This window comes from Dermacentor andersoni, chromosome 6 (genome assembly GCF_023375885.2).
Source record: "Dermacentor andersoni chromosome 6, qqDerAnde1_hic_scaffold, whole genome shotgun sequence".
Taxonomy (NCBI): Eukaryota; Metazoa; Arthropoda; class Arachnida; order Ixodida; family Ixodidae; genus Dermacentor; species Dermacentor andersoni.
Window position 1 is genome coordinate 130,020,677 of NC_092819.1, and position 24,549 is coordinate 130,045,225.

The window sequence follows — 24,549 nt, forward strand, 5'->3', positions numbered from 1 at the left end:
CAACATCGAAGACGTGGGCCTTCGAGGGAGTCCATGACGCTGTAGGCGCCATGGCGTGAGAGGTGGACGTCCCCGACGTGGAACACGCACGGGCGTCGGTAGAAGCGGCGTCGGTAGAAGCTGCGTTCGTGTCGATGTCGGCTTCGACGACGTTCTCCGTCATAATACTTCACCACAGAAAGTATATAGGAGGCTATGACTTAACAGAGGCAGCCGGCGATTACATAGACCAAACTTCAGCAGGCTACTGCCAGAATGCATATTAGGACAGCGTTTGAAATCCCGGACACGGGTATAAATTATTATTATTATTATTATTATTATTATTATTATTATTATTATTATTATTATTATTATTATTATTATTATTATTATTATTATTATTACACATGCGGAACACAGATAATGTCTAAGAAACCTAAACGAACACGCGCCGATGTTCGACCCTTCATACTTGATTTCCGCGCTATGTTAGACATAAAACAATCAATAAATTTCAAAGAGGTAGAAAGTAGGATTATACGTTTTGAATCATAAAGCTTCTGCACCGTAAAAACGGGCCAGCTATTATCTGTAACTTCGTATACCGTTTAGAATAAGATGCGACGCACTCTTCGCAACCAGTGCAATATGTAGGGCCTATTGAAATAGGCTGTCGTCCCGATGGCTTACGCTTCATACTTACCTGGTGCCGAGTTCCCAATGATCATTGAGGTCGGGGCTCCGTGCCGAGGCTAACCATTGCACTGCGGTTGGCTGAAGCACGCCACTACCCCAAACCGGGGCAGATGGGGCATGTAATTTTTGGTAGTGGGGCTCGGCGTGCGCGCCAGCCCCTACACATGAACATCAAAAATGAGAACAAGTGCGTACGTCCTTCAAGCGGTGGCGAACAGAAACGCGGTACACCTGCTACTTGCTTCCTGAACAGTGATACAATGATCCAGCCGCAAACTTTTCCTATACTTTTCCTACGGCGAGGTCCCGGCGCAGCGCTGAATAGTGCGTTCATTACGCGTTCTATTCCTTGGTCTGATCTCTACAATAGGTATTGTTGTCCGTGTTGATGTGAGACCCACTAGGAGGCATTCATCTTGATTGTTTTAAGCTCGTTGTCTTTAGTATTGCAATTTGGTTTTTCCTTTCCGCCAAGACCATCGAAGAAATAGTACCCTGCGCATTCGAATATTACGTGGCGAATATGCCAGAAATCAATCCACGGGTTTAGCACTGATTTGAGCCTATTGTTGAGAAAGTAGAGAGCTTAATAATATAATAAGGAAGCATCGACGTCGTTGTTTGAGTAGAAGAGTCGCACAGCACAGCACCGGGCGCAACGAACCGGGCTCGATCGGCGGTGACGAACCGACTCTCGATGACTTGCGCCTCTTCCGGTGGGAGGGCGCTCCCATCCCCGATCTTACATGAGGATTGCCGAGAACGCGGCGTCCTTTTAACGCACAACTGCTGCAACGAGGAGTATTAGATGTGATGCCACTTCACCTCCGGACTGAACACCTTGTGGTGACCGCGCGCACGCCTAGACACCTCGTTGGCACGAACAGGAGGCAGTTCGAGCAGATCGACGCACATTATGCTATCCCGACCACCGAACGGCTCGTCGTACTTCTACGTGGTCTGTACGTGGTTCGCCTATAGAGTCATGCTTCCTACATCAGGAATGGAAGCGGTCCAGGGAGTCTTGGAGAAGCTTTGGGAGGAGCAAATTTGGCACATTGGAGCAGGTTTGCAGCATGAATTGGCCCTTTTGGAGCTGTAAATACGCGTTTTGGAGCAGCTTGGTGAAGGTCAATATGAGTGAAATACAGTCATATGAAGAAAGGGTGTTCCTTATTTGACTTTGCAGTGCACTATTAGAATATAGCAGATCAGTGCTGCACAAGCCCGCAAGGCCAGTAAAATTCATGACAGGGAAGAAATGTCATCCACCCGACTGTTACAAAGGAAACCCGTACAGGTTTCTCAGAAACCACCATTAAATTATATACCGGACGTGCCAACTAACTGTAGCTAAGCAAAAATAAACGAGTGCTTTCATCGAACAGCGCCCACTCTATGCTGTAGGCTTACGTTAATGCTATTCTTTTTTTTTATTGTGAACACGCAACCAATATTTAATTTTAACGAACTAACATTTATTTCCTTACACACTTAATAAGGTGCCAATGCAAAGGTTGTGGAATGTGTCGAGAAATGAACGATAACAGCGTATATAGCGAGCTAGGACATGTGCGGTCCTTTATTTCCGCAAAAAAAAATGGAAACAAAGCCTGTGAACTTTTTTTACATCCACGTGACAACGCATCCACGATCCAGTATTATAAAGGGTATGGTCTCAGACGTAAACGTGCTCATCAGTGCACTGTGTATATTACAAACGTGCAAACCTAAGGAACGGTCATAATTGTATATAGCGGTTCGGAAAGCGAACCGTTACACGAGGGCGCTACTTCGCGATTGGTCGGGGCCGAGCATGCGCGACAAAAACTACTGAGGCGTCAAGAAAAAAGCGCGGCCGCTCGTCCCCAGTGCCGCTATTTGACGAAGTTTGCGTGAAAATTGATATATTATTTGGTGCTGAGAAGGGCTGTCATGGCTGGAGCGGTTTATTTTTAATTTTTAATAATGTCACGCGCTTTATTTCTCGTTAAAAGTGCCTTCACAAGTCCCAGGTTGTCTTAAATGGTGTTATCGGTCATTTGTAACCGTCATACAAAACTTTTTCACACACATCTAATCGATTAGGTAAATTTAGCTAAGAAACATATTCGTGCACAATGAACGAGATATATTCAACCTCTGGGAACCTTTAATTCTTGGCGACCCCCAGTGAAAACAGCAGATTAGCGCAGAATAAGTGTGAAGTGGTGTAATGGTCATTGCACGTTTGCCAGCATTTCACATCGCTTGCCGACAAAAAGCTCCACGATATTTTTCAAAACAATAAAGGGATAAAAATGTTCATTGGTCTTCCGGTCTGCGTCGTGGACGATATTTTGAATAAGCTAGATTTATCGGGCTTAATAGCGGTTACGCTACAGGCGCCACGCAAGAAGCCAGTGGAAAACGACAACCGATATTTAATGCGCCAAACGAAGCTCTCTTGAAATTTTTGGACTCTATCTGCGCAAGATGTGTTGTGAACAACGTTACCGCGAACGTAATTTTGGAGGCTTGCGTTTTCGCAATCCTTTTAATTAGAACCAACATTTCGCTGCTAAGGTCGACTGCATACAAAATTTCACATCCTTGGCTTGCCCTCTGCCACGGCAAGAAAACCCGCTTTTGTGTGATGTGGCCCTGCAGGAGATAGTGTTGCCCGAGTGCAAATCTGAGTGGCGATTGCGACTGCCATTGGATATTTGTGACCAGGAAGTTTCATGAAAGCAAGCAGGTCGTTTGTCGGTGTGCCGCGCTAACATCCCGGCAACCGGACGTGGTGCACATGCGAAATGCATTTAGAATGTCACGCGCACGGCGTTTGCCCATTAATCGGCTCAAATGTACCAGTAGGGCGCAAAATCGAGCGCTAAAATGCATAACGAAACTAAGGAGCTAGAAGCCGAGCAGACTGTAAGACCTTATTCATTCGGCGCGGCCTTTTCACCAGTTCAAATCGTCTTTAGCTGATTCACATGTACGCGCTTCGTACTACATTATATAGCAGAAAACGGTTTTCATTTTCTTGTGACCTAGTTACAATTATGCCATCAAACACACTCACACTCCAAAGACGCCGATGCTGAAACGGATTGCTTATGCTTGGACTGCAGGGCGAAGCGCTAACCAACGCTGTGTGCTTGCAATTGAACAAGCACATCCTTCTAAATTTGGAAACTTCATTAGAAATTAGTGTGTTAGTGCAGGTTGGCGCAGCTTGATGGTTTCGCGCAAGACGGCGTAATTGGCGCACCCCTTCCATTCCAGCTACAGGCTCGTACCCCCTTAAGCAATGGCTCATACCCCCGTAAACGCGGCCCACGTGATGATACTTTTTGCACGCGCACATCACGAAACGCTGAAAAGTAACCTAAGACAGCTCCGCTATAAAAAAAACGCAAAAAGAAACATGCGTCACAAGAGCAGGCTCGTGGTAAGCATTTATGACATGTGGAAAAATTCGAATTCTCTTGTTGATAATGCGATGGAACGTTTGCTGACGCATGCGTCACCCTCCATGGCTATGTATTGCGCTTCCATTATTACCCTAGTCATTAAATTTGCGCTCTAACCGAGAACTCTGGGTATGAATGCGACGTCATAACTTTGCTAGCTTGTATGGTGTCGCGAACACCAGCCGTACACCATGCCTACTCGCAACCTTCTTAAGTTTGAGGGTTATTTGATGGATATAAAGCACCACTTCAGGCTCTTCCTCCCTCCGCGCTTGAGCCGTGCCTCCTTTAACCTTCTGTAGAAGGCTTTCGCCACCGCAGTCAACTCCGAGAGAGGGAACACGGTGGCTTTTTAAACGCTCTACTTGCTCAAGGAAACTAGACCTCATGAGATGCGGACACGATTCCCAAGTGCGGACTTTAAACAAAGCATCCCCTCTTCACGGTTCTTGTGTGTGCTCAGGCCTCGGGTAAGGAATTCTTCTTTTCCCGTGGGGAATACCGCCAGCATGCATGATTGTCATTAAGGTTTATCTTAATACCTAAAAGCCGCAGTGGTCCTTTGTCAGGCAGCTCATGTCTGAATAGAATGCCTCGTTCTTGTTGCCGAAAGGCCTCTAAGGTATCACTCACCACTAAGTTGCTCGTCAAGTCATTCTGTTTCGTCAGAAGAATTGGAAAGTCCTCAACACATGTAAAAACATTTAAAACCTTGTCGCTAGTGAAAACTTCATATACAGAGCCCTGTCCGCTTGAGAAAGGAAAATATTGCAACGAACAGCAGTAACACAGGATCCGATACATATCCCCTGTTGCTGCAAAAGGGGCTGGCGATCATGCGACACAAATGTGGAGTGAGTGATTGAAAACTTTATTCTAAATGTCCGGCGATTTGGATTTGAACGGGGTGGGGCCATAAGCACCCCAGCTCAGGTGGCGGCCTCCACTCCTTGGACACAGGCGGCGTCCTCGCCGTGCCGGACGGCCCACAGTCGATCGGCGAGGTCATGGCTGAGCAGGGCCACCTCCCAACGCTCCCCTCGGTTCGAGACTGCCATGTCTACCCCGTTCCTCGGGAACTCCTGCTGCTCGCTGCCGGTGCATTCCCGCAGCATGTGCTGCAGCCATCGCTCTGGCCTCGCACGCTTTACAATCGTTGGACGAATAAATGTCGGGGTAGCAGAGGTGAAGGATCGCCGGGTTCGGATATGTTTGTGTGGAGGCAAAAATAAAATTCTAGCAAAGTTAAAAAATTATCCGCGTCCATGCCTATGTGATCTTGGCAGTCAACAATACCGAGCTCATCGATGCAGGACCTCGCCGATTCAAATAGGGAATCATATGGCACTGAATAAAATGAGCCTTCAATGTCATAGAAAAAGCTAACCCTATGCCCTGGTTGTTCTGCAGTAACTCGGCTACCTCATCGAAATTTTTCGTCAGGAAAGGATCACAAATCTTAAGCAGACTCAGCTTTTCTAGCAAGAAGTGGCTCACACTTTTTTGGCACGATTCCCTTTTACATGCAATGTGCCTGAATGTCCAGTTTGTGCATTTTTGCCGTGAAGAATGCCTTCAGAATATCTACTTTTGTTTATCTTTCAAGTGCGCTGCTTTGATATAGATATTCCAGATCCTTTTTTTTTTTTTACTCTAGCCGCGCTTCTCTTCACTGGGACGAAATTCTCCTAAACTATCCGTTTCGCTTTTTCACCATAGAAAGCGCTCGAACGCAAGACGGACCCACAGTCATCGTCCGTTTGCACAAGCTTCAGCCCACTGTCTTTGAAGAATTTCGCAACAAATGCTACTGCACGCTCCGTACGGCAACCTCTACTTCCTGGGAGGTGTCTGGGCAGGCAGTCCATTCCTTCAAGCGAACAACGCTGTTGTGCATCTTAGTCAGGTCTCTTCGCCACGCGTCTTTTCATGGCGACAGACTCATGTGCGGCCACATAGGGTCACACTTCATACTCCTTTCTAGAAGGTGTGCCGCAGAACCAGGCAGATTCACTTCTCCGAGGACAACCAAGCTAGTCTTCCCTTCAGTCTTAGTTTGTTCTTCCGTCATACTCAGTCGATCCTTAAGAATACGCATTCAGTTACACTCACTTAGTCCAGCCGCAAGTTGTCTCATATAGCACAGATTCTTCCTTGGCTGAACTACAAGTGCCATCGACAGGATATATACTAAGCTAAATTTGAAGGGGCATCAAAATGGCAAATTAGTATGCTAAGTTGAACGCTTGGGGGTCTCATAGAGCCTGTGCAAAAAAAAAGCTCATAACAGATGCTTGAAAGGGCGTTTTATGGTCAATTTACGCTACGTTTCCGAGTGTCTCGAGAGCACTCTATTACACGCAGCTTGCATTTGTAGAAGTAGGGGCCATGGTGAATGCAATGCGTGACGAAATGTTAACCTTTCTGGCCTATTAGAGAGCTTTCAAAAATACACGCTGAATGTTTGTTTTCACGCTATTTTCATTTGTTATATGAGGTACGTATTAAGTTTCTTTGGTGCCGTCGGTGAACTCATCGAAACAATTTCAGATGTCGTTTTGATATTGTATAACGTTGCTTATTTTAGTTCTATTTGTTTTGCGCTGCGTAGTGCGTTTTTTCTTAGAATGTATAATATGTTTCTTTCCTTGTGTGAACGATTCTTCCCATTCCTGTTTTTTTATGTTGTTCGCTCCTTTTTACGTCTTCACTGTTTGTATATTTCGTAACTCCCCTCCTACCCAATGCTCCTTTGTGGCCTTTAGGCTAATATCAGTAAATAATTTTTCAGAAATTGTTTTTATTCGGTGAAAATACCGGGCATGTTACGAGTGATATAGGGAGTGTTTAAAGTGTGTAGGTTTATTGCTGTCTTTGCAATAAAAGAATATCCGAGCAATCCAGAGCCCGTTTAGTTACCCACTTCCGTGAGGAAGGAGTCATCATCAGCAGCAGCCTGGTTGCGCCCACTGCAGGGCAAAGGCCTCTCCCATACTTCTCCGACTACCCCGATCATGTGCTACTTGTGGCCATTTTGTCCCTGCAAGCTTATTAATCTCATCCGCCCACCTAACTGTCTGCCGCCCCCCTCCCCGCTACGCTTCCCTTCTCTTGGAATCCAGTCCGTAACCCTTAATGACCATCAGTTATCTTCCCTCCACATCACATGTCCTGCCCATGCCCATTTCTTTTTCTTGATGTCAACTAAGATATCATTAACTCGCGTTTGTTCCCTCACCCAATCTGCTCTTTTCTTATCCCTTAACGTTACACCCATCATTCTTCTTTCCATAGCTCATTGCGTCGTCCTTAATTTCAGCAGAACCCTTTTCGTAAGCCTCCAGGTTTCTGCCCCGTAGGTGAGTACTGGTAAGACACAGCTATTATACCCTTTTCTCTTGAGGGATCATGGCAACCTACTGTTCATAATCTGAGAATGCCTGCCAAACGCACCCCTGCCCATTCTTATTCTTCCGATTATTTCCGTCTCATGATCCGGATCCGCCGTCACTACCTGCCCTAAGTAGATGTATTCCCTTACCACTTCCAGTGCCTCGCTAGCTATCGTAAACTGCTGTTCTCCTCCGAGACTGTTAAACATTACTTTAGTTTCCTGCAGATTAATTTTTAGACCCACCCTTCTGCTTCACCTGTCCAGGTCAGTGAGCATGCATTGCAATTAGGCCCCTGAGTTACTAAGCAAGGCAATATCATCAGCGAATCGCAAGTTACTAAGGTATGCTCCATTAACATTTATCCCCAATTATTCGCAATCCAGGTCTCTGAATACCTCCTGTAAACACGCTGTGAATAACATTGGAGAGATCGTACATCTCTGCCTGACGCCTTTCTTTATTGGGATTTTGTTGCTTTCTTTATGGAGGACTACGGTGGCTGTGGCTGTGGAAGGAGTACGAATTCCTTAAATACATACGGTGAGTTTGTAATGAAGTAGTCCCCATGTTAATGCCTAACTACAAGGAGCCGCTCTCTCGGCTCAAAAAAATAAACGAAGGAACGATTTTGTGGAATAAGTGCAATAATAATAATAAAGTCCTCGAGTGGGGCTCGTTGCACTTCTTTTCTGAGGGCAAAGTTTCCATTAAAACCACTCGTTTCAACGTACGAATGTGCGGTAAGAGGCGAGAGGAAGTTTTGAAAACAATGGCAATTGAGCGAGCACCATGACAATCTATCCATCAACGGCATCCTCGGCTCTGAAATGAACCAGATCTAGATTACTGGAAATATTTCCTTCTCGTGGTATCGCGAGGTCATCGATCAAGTTTTAATGAATGACCTTTGTCCAAGAAACTTCGTTCCAGCGTTTCCGTCACCACTACCGTTCAGCCAGTGGGACGTTGATGAATCGGGAGCTCAAATTAGGGTTATTGTCCGTGCGTTTTCTAGATCTTGACACAAGAAATGAGTTTGCAAAAAATAAAAGCACAAGAAGACTTTCATTCCTGGAGGGTGACATGCAGCTTGGTTTCGCGTGCTCTCCCCGGATATGAGTCAGGCGGCACATTTTGTGAGAGATTCTAATGGTTACCGGGGACAAATCGCTACTAGTGACTAATAAGATAGTTCACACTGAGAGGCGGCAGAGCTTCTTAAGCTTTTCTTTAGTCACCCACTAATTTCATACTACTTTCAGAGGCCCCCCATGCAACGTTTCTCTTACCCCTTCCTTCAGTATAGTACATGCATGCAAACGGCGACCACTCAATCTAAGAAATGTTTTCTACATTTTGCACTTGCCTCGTCCCCTAACAATTATATGAGTCAATCTTGCTTAGACTTTTTATTTACGAGCCTGCGCTCATTACTTTCTTGTCAGGCACTTTAAGTCACGATGATACGCTCACGCTATTCGTGACCTGAATGTGTCTACCGGGTGCTCAGCGTTAAAAATATGAAGACTACGCAACATGTATGGCCATTATTGTGGGAGGAAAAAAGAGGCAGACTCAACTTCAGGTGACATCTACGTAAGGTGAAGCATTCTGGGTGTGATTGGCTGATGAAGCATATGTCATATGTATATGTGTGTGTCCACCTATAATTATATTATTCCATGCAGTGTATTATATATACATATATATATATATATATATGAAACGCGCCAAGCGTTTCAACGCACCGGCTTTCTCGCGAGAAAGGTGCTCCATGTTGCCTGTCAACGCATGCGTCGGTAGCGTAATGATTTAAATGTCAGACTTGTGTGCTAGATATCCTGCGTTCAAATCCTGTGCTCTGACAATTCTATTAACGTTTCTTAAATTGTCTGTAACACCGTACAATGTTGAACAAAATGAGTTTGCAAAGTCAGAAAGCCGCTCGAAGTCAAAAGAACGAAGTTGAGGCAAATCCACGTACTCACCATCAATCCCATAATGGTTGGCACGCCCTGCTTGCAGCTCCCGCAGACGCTAATGCCACAGTTCCCTCTAGCAATTATTGTATGAAACTATATACCAGAAATCGTAAACTCGTAAACTATTTATTCCCTGCAGCCTTCCTAGATGGCGTCATCATGTTAAACGCGTTCGGAATTAGAGGCCAGATGCGTACGAAACAGCTTTTTGAACTATGCAAGCAAGCAAGTTTTAAAAGATGGAGGACGCTGAAGCATCACCTTTAAGATTGGAACGCGATAGCATTCAAAGATCCCTAACTGCTTCCCACGCTTGCCGGCAACTGCAGTGTATGTAACCGTAACGTTTACCCGGAAACGCTGGACGCGAACGCTACGCCTGAAGGCGGGCTTTCTGGTAGAAACGCGGCCTATTTCATGGGCCGCGATGCGATAATTAGCCATGCGTCGGAGGCGATCGCCATCTGGAGGTATTGCAAGGAACTGGACGCGCCACTCCGTGGCCCCCAAGATATTCACGCGCCTGCGCGAAGCCAATGGCGGACGCCGTGGCCGGTCTATGTATAGTAGAAATGCTGGAAAAGGGGTTTCTTTGAGTTTTCGCGTAACATATTATGTTTGCTAGTATAGTCAAAATACAATCCGACGCTATCATGTCTTTATGTTGTGTGTAAGTCGTACGTTTCAATTTTTCTACGTATTTTAGCTTCAGAAATTCAATTACTTCAGTAGCTTCCTTGCGCCACATAGAGAACATGGGTATGAGTGGTTCGCAAATCTTTTTGTCGAAACGACATCCGGCGCCCAATTTTCTGAGACACGGGGTCCTTAACGCTCTCGCGTTAAAAGGAGAACAAAGAGATGGGAGAGGGGAAGTGCAGGTGGTGGTGGATGATTGCACGAGTGAACGCATTCAAGAGCACTCGCATAAGCAAGGTGTTTTCAAGAAAATCAACGCTCCTTTCTTAAAGAAAGATGGTTGAATGCGAAGCTTTCCCCCAATGCAAACTGAATCAAAGTCCAAAGCCAATGACCAGGCAAAGAACCCAAGAAATGCTGAGCGACCCGATGCTATGCATATGTGATTTGATTGCTTGTTTAGAATTGTATTTTTTTAACATTGAGCTTGAATGAGCACACATTTCTTTACGTTGCACAGCCTTTATTTTAGATCACGTAGCCGTTGATTGCACGCGCACACTCACACTTTCACGGATGACTCTACACTTGCGTTCGCGTACGGCAGCCTCTTCTGCCATGCGCTGCACCCGCGCCCTACCCATGATGACGGCTTGAAATGCATTGTGTGGCACGCGTAATGCAATGCAGATATATACATTTCGTCTGGGTAGCGTGTCGTTCAATCATCTTTCTTTTAAAAAGGGGGCTTTGATATTTTTCTTTTTTTTTGCAGATCCTAAGAACAACACGTGTTCACGTGCTCTTGCTGTCTCCGATAAGCAGGCAAGCTCAGTCGATCGCGACAGGAGTGGTGTCATGCCGAGCATACGCAACTTGCGCTTCCTGGGAACTTTGTGCGCATGCGCTACTCTTGCTGATATTGTCACTTCGCGCCGTTATCAGGCACTGACTGGCCGGCCAGTCGACGCTGGCGCGGCACTGCGAATTAAAACGGTAGTGTTCTACGCAGATGTGTTAGTTGGCTTTTCTGCAGTGCGTTTTTGGCGCTCACGGACGAATCAAGTGAGACATAGAAACCTTCGCTTGAAAACTCTTAAGTGAGTGACGGCGTTCTTGTAGCGTCTGCACGGCCAGCAGACGGTCATCCTGGTGCCGTAATGCATTGGACAATGATTTTCTTTGCGCAACAAATAAAATTGAAGACCAAGGCACAGTTATCGGTTCATGTTCCCTTCGTAGCCACGGGCATCCCATACGGCACTATCAGTCATCATAACTTGTGCTGAATAAGGTCAATTAAAAGCAACTACTAACGACAACAGACACATAAAAAATGCCTCAAGTCAGTGCAGTCGGGGTGGAGGTTGAAGCAGCTGTGAAGGGTTTGTTTGTGCAGTCTTGTGTGTCTTATATGAAGAAGGCATAGGGCTTAGTGCGCTTCCAAGCTCTAACATTTCTTGGGAGTCAGAGCTCGCTCTAATGAAATTACAAGTAGATTCGTCAGTGTAAGCTGGACATTCTAACAAAATGCGTTTCCCAATTCATAGCACACCAGGGTTGTAATAGTAAGGATTGATGATCGGTTCAAGATGAAATGTATTCAAGCAAAGCTGATGAACCTCATGGTGACGAACACGTTGTGAATGTCTTGACATTACGTCGGGAACAGCTGAGCGGAGAAAGCAATGCCGGTGAAGCGCAAGGCTCCACAGACGATTCCTTCACGCGACTTTGAAAAACATTCATACCACCGCGCTGCCAGTGGTGAACTGGTCAAATCGGTAGAACAATTAGACACAAAAGCTTAGTTAAGTACTGTTGAGCACTCATTAGAAGCGATGAGAGAGAGAGAGAGAGAAAGCAAGGACAGGAAAGGCAGGGAGGTCAACCAGACGAGCACCCGGTTTGCTCCTTACACTGGGTGTGGTGGAAAGGGGAATAGAAAGAAGAAGCGATTAGATTCCCTGAGCTGTAATCCAGGTGTACTGAATCGTTTTCTTTGTGGTTATGACGCACCAAAACTTTCTTGAGTCAGTTGTTAGCATGGATTGGAGCATGTTAACGTTTCTTTTTTTCAGATAAACATTTCATGTTACGATTGTACCATGAGTCATCGTGATTAGCGATAACTGCGCGATTATGAATGTTCTCGTTAGTTAAATTGTTAACTTTATCGAAAAACAATTTCCAAATATCTTGAACTGCATGGACCTCGTTCGAAATTATGCAGGAAATTTTCAAGGGATGTGCTTAGTTCATTCTTAATGGCGTACGATTTATCGGACGAATGTGACGGGGCTGCGGAATCGTCAAGCTTTCTTTCCACTGTCCTCGATCTGTAATGTACATGGTGGAAATAAACATTTGATTTGATTTGATTTGAATGGTATTTATCAGATTCTGCACTTTAAGTCGTAATAAATTAGTATCTAATGAAAACAGAGAGTGGTCACGAAAACCTGGTAAATAATTTATGAACGAAAAAAGATCAATGCTTGTTGTTAGAACAAGATCGAGTGTATTTTTGACATATTCCTTTATTCTTGCTGCTGGCGTGATTAGTTGAAGAAAAGGATAAAGTGAGCATGTGTCGAGAAGTTCGTTTGCTATTGTGAAAAAAAGGATTTATTGTCGCTGTAGTCCCCCCAAGCTCTTTTCATTCGTAGTTATTACCGTGGTCTGCTGGTCGTCATGCTACCAAACAAATTTCGAATGACATTAAGGCGTGGGCTGGTATTTACGGGGCTTACCGCCGTATTCATAAGTGTAACTTAACTTCAAGCTCATGCTTGACTTGATTTAAATGACGCCTGGCATTAACGTGCCCAAAGACGCTCACTGCGTTTCCTTCGGCACGTTCCCGATAGGCGTCACTTAGATCAAGTCAAGCATGAGCTTCAACTTAAGTTGCATTTCTGAATACGGAGGTTACTGTTACAAAGCAACACTCAGACTGTGAAAGGTGCTGGAGCCGAAGTCTTAGGATTGATTTCGACGACCAAGGGCATCCTTAATGCGTATCCCAATGATGCGCATATAATCGTTTTTGTTCTCTGCTGGCTTAACTCACCCTCATTTGGACTTTTGTTACTGTCATATTCCCGGACGGGGAAAAGCGCATGTAAATTTTTTAAGTGGTGCTACTACCAATGTCTTTCGGTCGTACCACGCAGTCGTACTGTGTTCGGTGGAGTCGACATAGCGGACTTGCTTTGTAGTCGTTACGTCTCTGTCGACTCGTTTCGAAGTCGACTTCTTTCTTAATAGACTTCTGTCTTTGTCGAGTCGGCTTGAGTAGAGTTGTCTCCAAGCCGAATAAGCGAGCAACATTGGACGAAACTTGATTGGAAAGCACACGCTCGTGCAATAAAAAGTTTCTTCTTGTACATGTTCACTAGGGCTCAGGGATGCCCGCGTAAGGAAAAGGAAAATGGACCGAATGACATTTAGTTTTCTGTGACGTTACGCGACGGCCCATCAGTAGCTAGTGCTTATCGCTAACAGAAGCATCTCGCGGCCCGCACAGCCAACTAGCGCCCGTTTTAGAGATAATGGCGTCGACTTCCGCATCAGGTGCAACGGTGTGGCAAGGTCCTAACTGCTGCGTAATTAAACGCGCCGGCCGATATTATTGTGTTACCGAGCGCTCGGACGGTGAGAGCGAGCACAGAGAACGAGAGCCCAGTCTTTATGAGTAGAGAAAAGGTTTGCCTGGTCCCAGCTGCTGTTCTGAATAATTGCGTTTGGTGTCCACGTTGTCCGCTTTGTGCCTCCTTCCATTGTCCACCTTCCCGCTACAATTTCCTTCCGCTGAGCGCCCCCTGTTGTTCGAGCTACTCACCCATTGTCAGCTTCTGTTAGCCCTTTGAGGGTGTTCCAAGCGTGCTAGCGAGTAACGTTTTAGGCAAGGAGCAAAGCTTGCACTATGTTTCAATGCAGTTAAGTAGCCTTACATGAATGGTTTCCTACTATGTGGCTCCGTTAAAAATCACAAGAATCATTTTGGTTTTATTAAAAGATCGGCTGAAGAATCTTTGCCGTTGGTCGGTTGGCCGGACTGACTAAGCTGTTTCGCTGTTTTTTAGTAGTCCTACCCGCCTCCCCTGCCGTAACCGGGTGTGTGTCGTACGCAATAGGGAAAGAAAGGAGTTCGCGGACGTAAAGAAGATAGGACAGCATCAACACTTAGTGAAAAGCAAAGTGACGTCTACGCTTTTTGCGTGTGCCTCACATGTATAAGACATGCTAAGCGGGATATTAAAATAACAAGCAGATCAAAGAAAGTACGCTATAACATCAACTGGACATAGAAGACTATAGTAAACATGCCATGTTAAATATCTGGAGAGTTAATAGCAAGATAGTATTCAGTTTACGCGTTCGGTACTTTTTCATGTAGTGCATAGTAGGCATTAAAATCATCAAATAACAAAGCCGACTCCCGAGATTGATGCGCGCGTAGGCCGAATTTATGCCCCGCGGCGATTCTACCTGAAATGAGTTAAAACGAATGCACGAAATAGATCCTTAAGGCTAAGAGGCTGCGGCGCGTACTTTCTTAAATAACTTGTCGTTTCAATACCCACGTTGATTATCTAGAAAGCACAATACTACCTTCTTCACCAGAAAAGATAGCCAGTCGTTGATTTTGGTATCTCAAAAACACAAAACAACTGATTAAGATGGTATTGGAGGGGGTTTCTACGATAGCTTTGTTGAATAGCAGATAACGTGATTTTTCCTAATTATGCGAATATTTCGCTGTGCCTTTTTCATGACATGGTTTACTATGGAGCCTCTACTTTAGGATAAGTTTTGCAACGCTCATTACGCGCTAGGCATGTAAAATCACGTTTTCTTGTAAAATCACTGCCTCCGGACCTCATTACAGTAAAAGTTTTCACACGCCCGCACACACACACACTGCTTCATATAACGTCATGGCTCCTTGTAACATCACGGCTGCCTGTAAGATGACGGTTCATTGTACCACCCATGGTTGTCACGCCATCTTGGTTATGGTGTGGACGTCCCGTCGTCGTCGTCGTTCCGTCGTCCTCATGCCGATGTCGTCATTCCTTCACCATCACACCATCTTCATCACGCCACTGCCGGCACGTCATCGCCATCGTCGCCAAGCCGTTGTCATTTCGGTCTCGCTATACCGTATTCGTCATGCTGCCGTCTTTCCGCCATCGTCCTCACATCGCTGTCGTCTAGCATCGTCGTTGCGCTGTCATCGTGCTGTGGTCATTACGTTGCGGTCATGCTGTAGTCGCCACAGCGTCATCGTCTTTTTGTCGTATTGTCACTGTTTGTTACACAAACGCTCGCGTCATACACAAATGGAAATCATAGCAACTTTCCACCACAAAGCTGTCGCTTGACATGGACAGTCATCCCCCGGTGGTTTCGGTTTCCCTTTTACGGGGTAACCGAAACCTTCTACAATTATGAAAAACGTATAAGGTTTTACGTGCCAAAACCACCATCTGATTATAAGGCACGCCATAGTGGGACACTCCTGATTATGTTTGACCACCTGGGGTTCTTTAACTTGCACCCGATGAGCCGTATATGTGCGTGTTCTTTTTCTTTTTTTTTCTTTTTCGTTTCACCCCCATCAAAATACGAAGCAGTTATGAGTTATAAGTATCGAGATATTCATGTAACATCACAATTCGTTGTTAAATCCCGTCCTAATTGCCGGAAATTAGTTTTCTGTCGACTCACTGCTTTGACGTGTCCTATTTGCCTCGCGAACATAGCGTGGCGCCATCTGCTGGAATCTTCTCTTGACGTAGAAAGCGACATCAGGTGATACTGGTTGCGAAGTGTTTGGCGTTTCCAGCACTTCAGCCACAATACTTTCCGAGTGTTTGTCTATGTGGTACCTTGGCTGAAAAACAACCTAGCGCGTAAATCCCAGTCGTGTATGTACCGCAGCAACCTGACGCTTTCACATTGGCTAATCAGTTCACATGATCATTGAAGAAAGTACCCATATTCACTTTTGCCGCCACAACAGTACTGTTCACAGCATTTGTCGCGGGGAGTGCGGCTTGCCACTTTCTCCAGAAATATCGCGGTATGATGATTTATCACCGGTATATTATAAGGCATAGAAAATGCATATTTTCGTCTCTTCAATTCGCACTTCTAGCGTGTGCGCGCATGCAAGTCTCTGTGCAGGGTATTCTGACGGTTGTCATATCAAGCGAGCGCTATACAAACGCTGCTAGAATTACTTGCTCGGCTCTTCCGATTACCCTTTCTTTCGTTTCCAGTGACTTTATCAGCCTAGCATCTCCCTGCTGCTTCGCTTTGAGGTACGCATGAAAACTCGCACCCGGATCGGTCGAATGCGTGCGGCACTGCGGCACCGGCCAGCCAACCACGCTGTAAGAGTATGCCACTAAATTTCTGCCTTGGGAATGAAACGCGTTATCTGCAAACCTACAATTAAGGCTCAATCACTCAGCCAGCAAGCTGCGTTGGCTGCGGAAAAAAACGCAAGCACGAGTCACGGGATGTAACTTCCTACGTCATTGCGATAGTAGGGCCGCTTTCTCCAGGGGTGGCGCTCGAGGCTAATAGCTTCTGTAACAATATGTATTAAGTGTGATACAAAAAATAAACAACAAACGAAGAAAAATCAGCACTGGTTGAACAAGACATATGTCTCAAACTCGAGTCATCGCGTCGTCAGAAAAACGCTTCATTTGTGCCCAAGGGTAGATTTATGAATTTGATTAGCGTTCTTTGTCTATATATATATATATATATATATATATATATATATATATATATATATATATATATATATATATGACCCGCCGTGGTTGCTCAGTGGCTATGGTGTTGGGCTGCTGAGCACGAGGTCGCGGGATCGAATCCCAGCCACGGCGGCCGCATTTCGATGGGGGCGAAATGCGAAAACACCCGTGTACTTAGATTTAGGTGCACGTTAAAGAACCCCAGGTGGTCGAAAGTTCCGGAGTCCTCCACTACGGCGTGCCTCATAATCACCAAGTGGTTTTGGCACGTTTAACCCCATAATTTAATTTTATATATATATATATATCGATCTTTTTATCTATGTATATATACTCTTGCACGGACCCAGTCGCCCAAGTTGTCTACTAGCTTGGACAACTAGGCATGTGCTCTTGGTGATTACCATCGTGCTCATTCTATCGTTGTCATTCGCGCTTCTTGATTTGACACTCGTCATGTCATCGACGTCACACCTTCCGCGTTGATCACTGGTTCCACTTGTTTCACAGCTGCGCCACTAGGTATATGCTCATCGTCATGATGCCGTCGTGGTCGTTGCATCGTAATAGTTTAAGCTTTGACATCTGGTTGTCATCACGCCTTTCCTGTCACCCGCTCGTCGTCAGACAGTCGTCAAGCATTCGTTCTCATGCCGTCGTCGTGACCCTGCCGTGGTACTTATATCGTCCTCAATACAGCTTCAGTATCCGATTCTCATATCCTGCCGTCATCACACTGTCATCCTTATCCAGTCGTCGTCACACAATCGTCCTCATGTACTCCTCTTCATCCCATTGTCATTATATCATTGCCATGCTAGCAACGCCATTGCGACATCGTCATCCATTCGTCTTCATACATTTGTTGTCATAAATTGTCATGATGTTGTGGCAGTCACTCTACCATCGTAATTCTGACTTCGTCAATCTAGTCTCGTTACGCCATTATCGTCACAGGGTCTTCGTCACACCATTATCGTCATACCGTCGTCGTCAAGTCTTCTATGCCTATCCAGTGGCACAAGTTGTCTTATAGCTTATGCCACTAGCTCACTGGCCACTATGTCACTGGCTCGTAATCAGAATGCTATCATGGCCGTCGCATCATAACTGAAGTCTCATCATCCGACGCTCGTCACGCTGCCGTCGTCACACCGTAGTCGTGATACAGTCTTCATGATGCAGGCGTCGACACGCCATCGTCGTCTAACACTCGTTTTTCATCCCAGTGTTCTCATACCTTTATCATGGTATCGCTGGCGCCGCGTCTTCGTCCTACGTTTCTTTTCATATAGTCGTCATTATGCTGTCGCAGTTGTTCTAACTTCGTCATTCCACTCTCATCATGCGTCATCGTCCCACTGTCGTTTTACCATCGTCATCCGTTCAGTATTGTCACCCCATTGTCATTAGGCCGTTAACGTCATACCGCCTACTTCGTTTCATCGACTTCATGTCTTTTTCACTATTATATCGTTATCATGCTGTCGTAATTCAACCGCGATCACGCCACCTTTGTCATGGCGTCCTCACATCGTGTCTTTGTCAGACAGTCGCTGTCATGCATCCGTTGTCGCACCGTCGTTGTCGTGCCATCATCGTCATTCAAACTTCGTGATCTAGTTGTCGTCGTACCATCATCGTCACGCCATTGTCGTCAAAGATTCGTCGTCATCCCACTGTCCTCATCTCGTCGTCGTCAAGCTGTCATCGTTATAGCACGGTCATCATTTCAGAACCGTCATCTCAATGTCGTCATGCCGTCTTTGTCGTTCCATCGACGCCGTTCCTTCTTCGTCATTCTAGTGTCCCCATAGGGTCGTTGTCATGCTGCCATTATCATGGACGACCTTGGCAAACGCATGTCACAGTGAAAAGGGTCGATACCGGAGATAGTGCATATGGTATATTGGGGTGAGCTCCACCACTGGAAAAGCTGGCGCCGCCGGCGGCGTGACATGCTATGAGGGATCACGTGGATATAGCACGTGGCTGCACATAGTCGCGTCGGCTGCTTCGGAAGCGCCGAGGCGAGCTGGGAACTAAAGTTTAAAGTTGCACCTGAGCTGCAGTTTTGATTAAGCGGGGAATTTCTGCCGCTTCAGGTGTGCGCTTGACAACACCGGAAAGCCCTGTAATAGATATTGGCTGCCTTTGAAGGCGTCCAACATGATAGGCTAGTGGTCGGTGCCGCGCCGGACGCACAGAACGGAGCCCGGTGTCAGCCTTCACACGTACCCGCAGGACAAGAAGCTGCGTGAAGCTTGAATCCCAAAACTTAGAACCGGTGAGCAGCCATCGGCTACGACTTGGGTGTGTAGCAAACACTTCCACGATGAAGATTTCTGATACGGCGTCGGGGTTGCGACGTTCGGTAAGTAGCAGAAAGTGCACAGTGAGACGCTCGCCCAGCCGCGCTGTCCGGCTAATGCCAAGAAGCTTTGGTCTATCAAATTGTCGATGCTAGATACTGGCAATTAAGATCACTGGAATGGAAATGGAATGGTAAAAAGCACATTCGAAAATGCATGGCAACGCTCATGCTTGTGTAGCGCCAAACGATGAAATGTACTGGTTTAAGAAAAAGAAACAGCGGGTAATTGTTCGTTTAGAAGATAAACAAACATAAACATAAACAAAGAGTCCGACGCAACTTGAGAAATAATGATATTGAAGCATTCAAGACTTTAGAATAAAAGGAAAAAAGATGTAATCGTCGCGACGGCATATCACAAGTCGCCGTAGTAGGCACCGAAGTCCCTAGTTATAATTAGACTGTTTTTGAACAGCTCTGATAGCATCCACGCAACAATGGTAGCTTGTGTAGTGTCAAATGCTCATATGCTGCAGCCTAAAGCTCACGGCGCAGTGCGAAAACGCGCTCGTAGCGAAACCGAAGCATTGTGCGCGGACATCCATGCAGACGCGCAGTCGGTCACCGAGAACACGTGCGATCACTGAATCGAGGCTAATTATGTTATACTCCATATTTGGTTATGCAGACAGCCCACTATAAAAACATATTTCACATAGTTCGCTCTCAGCGATTGTCGACCTTTCACGCAAGAGGCTGGTTCGGGTGACCCCATCGCAGCGCATTCACTGTTCGTATTCGGTAAAGAGAAAGTGTCTGTAAACTATTTTGTGCTTTCTGCTTGCCCAAGGTTATTGAGAGTAAAAAAAAATTTCCCTAGTTTCGAGAGTACTTACAGAAATGTCCAGGAGAGCTCCCGCGTGGAGTTTTTTTTTTTTTTTTTTTTTTATTGGTTGCCGACAGCCAAACTTATGGGAAGCGCGCGGCGTTATCCCTCATACTACGCAAGCGAGGCGCTTCCGACAGATGGCGGCTTCGTATGTACTCGCCCCCAATAGCTGAAGTGACAAATGTCTGTGTATGACCTCTACATATTTTGTATGAAAGTGACCTCAGCAGAGCGATGTTCCTCTGTGTTGCTTCATTGTTAATCGCATTAAGATCGACGCTCCTCGTTGGATGGATTCTGCTGTAATTTTTTTTTTTTTTTTTTTTTTTTTTTTTTTGCGGTGAAGACAAACGACGTGCGATGTACACACATCGCCATCCCTCTGATGGGAATGCAGCCTGCCACTGTGGGGCCTAGACCTGTTTTGTGAAAACACTGCAGCCTCTGCTGTGCCCAGTTATTCGCTTGCATTATACTCATGTAATATAATATATAACACAAGGTTGATATTTGGGCTTCTTGCTATAACTGCAGGCCGCAGGCTGCCCAAATTTAGCCCGTCACGTTGGCAATTTCAGTACGCAATGAACAGTCCATACAAGAATTGGCATAGGATTCTTACATAAGAAAAAGAAGACACACACCTGCATGCCGTAAGATACAGTCATATGCAGCCAACAGATAATGAAGCCAAGGGAAGTCACAGTGTGTGATTGCGAACACGCTGAAAACGTATTCCTGGGACCATGAGCGGACAGAATATCAGCGAAGCGAACCATCAAGGCACTCATGAAATTCTTGATTAACGCAGATCTAGATTCAAGACTGTGAACGTGCCCTATGGACACGAACCTGTATACTCGCGCAATCGCAGCCTTCTGTATCTATCCTCATAATCCGTCCTCATACGCCTTTTTTTCTCATCTTCGCATCCCATCTGAGCAGAGTACCACGCTAGAGGATATTACCTCTGGCCAACCTCTCTGATTTTTCTGAATATATTCTCCTTTCTCTCTGAGGAATTGATATTCTCACAGTTCCGTCGCAATATTGCTTATTTTGTACTCCCTTATATTCAAGCGTATTTTCATCCTGAATCAAACAACGATTAGCCGGCAATTCAGCACTGTGTTGTGGTCGCTATTTGTTTCTGTGTTCCGTCTACGCTTCTATGCTTTGCTCTATAGCTAATAAATTTATCTAAAATCTCTAGCTTTTATAGCACCAGACATAGTATGTCTCTTACGTTATTCTGCCACTACAAGAGAGAATGGTAACGTTACCAGCGATAATGAAAATGCAGTGTTGATCAACGCGTATAAAGGAAGAACCTAATGCTCTCGAAAAAGACTTAGCAGTACAGGAGTAATAGAATGGTTCTGTTCCTATCCTACTACTTTTCTTGCCGCCCCGAGAGGAGCCCGGTTTGCTTTTATACACTTATCAGCGTAAGTGGTGTATAAGAAGGTGTAAAACCAAGAAGGAAAAATGATTAGAATATACCAGTCCAGGATAGCAATAATTCTACGACTGGAGCAGACACCTGCTCATGGCGTTGTCTGGCTCAAGAACTCCGTATGAACAACGGTTGAACGTGATATATATTTCTCTCTACTTCATGCACATTACGCGTCAGATGCCTGCGCTGAGATTCAGTTTTAGGCAACGTAATAAATTCTGCATTAAGCTCTTGTTTGTCATCTTCTCCAGTAGAACCAAGCATAGTGCTCAAGTGGGCAAGTTGGACATACGAATTTTAGGCGCACCGAAACATCGCGGGGTGAATGCTAGGGCCCTACAACGCAAAACTAGTCTATTCAGAGCCTATTCGTATCTTCTGACGTCCAAGTTACGTAACTGCTGGCGCAAGCATCGGATGGTGTTTCAAGAACCCAATCAAACGCTCACCTCGTATACAGAAGGTCGTCTTTGTTTGCCTTGGAAGCAAATATCATTGCCTGATTTAGCAGGTTTTTCGAATTTAATTGATTGACAAGAGGTGAAAAGCGCGCAGAAGTGCAGAGGGTTTTGGTGGGCCCGAGCTAGCACGGTGAAAGTAGCTAACCAAATAAGGAGGGTGGTGCCGGCGTCTGCGGTTTGCCCGCTTCCCTTTAGCTTGCGGTGGCTGGGCGAAAATCATGGCGGCGTGAAAAGGAAACGTAAAAATACCGCTTATACGGATTCTCAGCTAAGAATAGAGGGCGGATTGATGTCGTATGGGTGCCGAAATGGCTCGGAGATAATATGCTGCCACGCAAAATTGCTTATTATACGCAGAGAAATCTATTCTCCCCGTCCGCTCCGAGTAGCCACTGCAAAAGTTCGCCGGTATCCATCTTTTATTGCTTTCCGGAACGGAAATCTTCCGAAAAAAAAAATCACATTTCAGCCTGCATATTATTGCATCTTTAATGCATGCACATCACTTTCCCATGGTGTGCTTTCGCAGTTTTGTGACGTCGCATGAAAGAAAGGCCAAGTGGACGTAGCCCGAAAACCTCTTGAACCATCGCGGTAGGCTCATGGTGAGAAAGGCGTAAAATCGGAAAGAAATTATTTTTTTCTTTTGTTTGGTTCTGTCACGCATAATCAGTGCGTAACCGTCATATCAGATAGCGATTTCATGCGGTTTTCGCAACGCCTCATGGCGGAAAGGCAAAGCGGGGGCGGGCCGAAAGATTTTTAAACAATCGTGGAGGACTGATCGCAGAAATGGAAAAGCAGCTAGAAATAGGTTTAGGTTACAGCACTCTAGCTCATTTCACGAGGTGAGTTTTCATAGTTTTGTGACGTCGCGTGAAAGATAGGCGATGTGGGCGAAGTACAAACAATTTTGACCGTTAGCGGCGGTCTAGTGGCGAAAAAGGCATAAAATCGAAAATCTATTTCTTTGGTTCCGCCCAATCATACATAATCAGTGTGTAGACGTCATGACAGATGGGAGTTTTTGCGACTTTTGTGACGTCGCGTGACCGACATGCTAAGGGGGGCTGGCCCAAAAATGTTTGACTAACCTTGAATAGCTAGTGGATGAAATGGAATAGAAAGTGATTGGAAGAGTTTTACGTTATAGCACCCATAATTTCCCGCAAGCAATAACCAAGTTAGAAATTAGCGCTCCCAACGCGTGGCCATCGTATATTAATTTGGTCGACTTTTCCAAAATGTTCGCTTTGCATAAAAACAAAATTTGGCCGTGGTCCTGTCAAGGACGCAAATTTTGAGTGCTCGGAAGTGCTTAGCGACGCTGGCGGAGTACAGTCGCAGACAACTAGAAAAGAATTGCCCACTGGAGCTGACACAAAGACGTGTGAAGCTTCCGCCTTTCTGTAGAAAGACGATCTGGAATCATTTGAAGTCTTTCCTCATTGCTGCCGTTCCACCAGGCAATTTATTGATACTTTAGAACTCTGCTTCGGGGATACGCTAAGCGGAATTTATATAGCGTTGTCAAGGAATCAAGGAAGTTTTGCGTAATAAATGCGGTACCCTTCTGGATTGCCTTCGCTGGTCTGGAAGTGCTACCCAGTGGTGCCGGTAGAGAGGCAATCAGTGATGTTATACTCTCAACCCGAAGGACGCGCACTCGAGCAAGTGAGCAATGCAACTTGAGCAAGAGGCTGTAGCCGAATTTGTGGTTCAGCTGAAGCACCTGGCCAAAAGTTGCGACTATTGCAAATTTCTAGACGAAGCACTTAGAGACAGGCTAGTTGCCTGGCTACGATGCGCTGATACGCAACCTGAGCTGTTTACAGCTGAAGAGCTGACATACGAAGAGGCGTTCAAAATTTAATGGCATACGGTTAATGGCATACGAAGAGGCGTTAAACCGTGAAGTAGCATCCACACAGACTCGGCAAATGGCGTTAGAAGAGCACCAAGGCAGTTCACAAAGGCATTCCAGATTAGAAGTTGATGTTCTAAGGCAAGGCAGTCAAACTAGGGACCGCTATCGAGTCAAGAATGAGTGCCTAGAGTGTTTCCGTTGCGGTAAACGTCACACGGCGGAATGTTGCCGGTACCGCAAATATAAGTGCGATAACTGCGGTGAGCAAGGTCACTTGAGAACAGTGTGCTGACAGCGCCCAGGCAGAACGAAGGCACTGAATGCAATCGATAGCCCGGGAGACGATTCGGACGAAGAGCAAGAAATATACAGTATGACAAATAATAATTCAGCGTTCTATATCACTGTTCAGATCGAAGGACAAACCTTAAAGATGCAGATAGACACAGGGGCCTTCCGTCACCGTCATGCCGAAGTCGGTTTTTCAGCCCAAATTTCCACAACTATCAAAAAAGCGACTGTTCTTTTAAGGACATATACGGGGGAGCTGGTGCCAGTCGTAGGATCAGTAAACGTGCGAGTCGAGTACTGCGATCAAACTGATATTTTACCTGTGCTGATAGTAGAT

General features: G+C 45.7%; 1 non-coding gene across 1 annotated transcript; it reads left to right on the forward strand.

Annotated features, from left to right (window-relative positions):
• Positions 1-677: 677 nt before the first annotated feature.
• LOC126523760 (U1 spliceosomal RNA) lies at positions 678-839 on the forward strand. Its single transcript, XR_007597768.2, has one exon. It is a non-coding gene; the product is annotated as a U1 spliceosomal RNA (small nuclear RNA).
• The last annotated feature ends 23,710 nt before the right edge of the window (positions 840-24,549 follow it).